Source organism: Hesperophylax consimilis, chromosome 5 (genome assembly GCF_061612785.1).
Source record: "Hesperophylax consimilis isolate HC1 chromosome 5, BYU_Hcon_1.0, whole genome shotgun sequence".
NCBI lineage: Eukaryota > Metazoa > Arthropoda > Insecta > Trichoptera > Limnephilidae > Hesperophylax > Hesperophylax consimilis.
The window spans coordinates 6,143,572-6,144,551 of record NC_142840.1 but is presented as its reverse complement, the minus strand read 5'-3'; the positions used below and the strand labels follow the sequence as shown (position 1 = coordinate 6,144,551).

At 28.8% G+C, this 980-nt stretch overlaps 1 non-coding gene across 1 annotated transcript; it reads right to left on the bottom strand.

Moving 5' to 3' along the window:
- Positions 1-381: 381 nt before the first annotated feature.
- Positions 382-454, bottom strand: TRNAM-CAU (transfer RNA methionine (anticodon CAU)). Its single transcript has one exon. It is a non-coding gene; the product is annotated as a tRNA-Met (tRNA).
- Between the last annotated feature and the right edge of the window lie 526 nt (positions 455-980).

Here is a 980-nt window from a genome sequence, read left to right as displayed (position 1 = left end):
TCAACAAACAATATTAAAATCTATGTGAATTTTAAAAAACAAATTAACTTATAAATGCGGTAAAATTTTATAATATTTATTTTGACTAACCAAACTGCTCCTTAATATCATGTAAAATATATATACATATATATATTAAGTGTCGTTTTCAAAATCTAAACTGCTCTTGTGAAAATAATAATTCGGATTAGCAATACTTGTTTTTTCCGTCAAAATTGTACGTAGGTACTTACTTTATCGCTCGTCTGAATCATTAACATTTTGAAAATAACACTTAAATTCAATGCAAATTTGAGTACGTTTAACCTGACATTATTATATCTAATTGATCTATGCACCTATCGCATAAAAATAAAAATAGAACGTTAAAGCAAAAGAAAATGCCCCGGGTGAGGATTGAACTCACGACCTTAAGATTATGAGACTTACGCGCTGCCAACTGCGCCACCGAGGCTCTTAGAAACTCGGCCGATAAACAGCATTAAATCATAGTGATTATATATTATATCCGCGCTTCTACAAAATTCTTCTAATCATATACTGAAAATTGAAGTCGGTTGCAAGAGATACCATAAAAAAATTATTACTAATTTTCATTAGAAAATATTCGGTTATTTTTATGATCATTCATTTTATACAATAGGCCATTTGCATAAATTTCATAATGATTTGGAAAAAATCATGTAGATAGATTCCTACTAAGATTGCCAAAATTTAACTAAATAAATTAGAAACGTGTAGTTTTTTTTAAAATAAAACAAACAAATCCGTTTTCTAACTCTTCACGTCACTGTGTTAAAATATCCGGTCTACGAATACGTTTGATTATTATTTTTTTTTAAATTAAACACTGTTTTTTTTAAATTAAAGCAACACTGAAAGTATTTGATTTTGACTTTTTGCATTTCTGCAGCTTCCCAGTGATGTGATGTCTGGGGGAATTTCCCTAGATCTAGGGGAGAAAACTTTTTTTTAGGTAA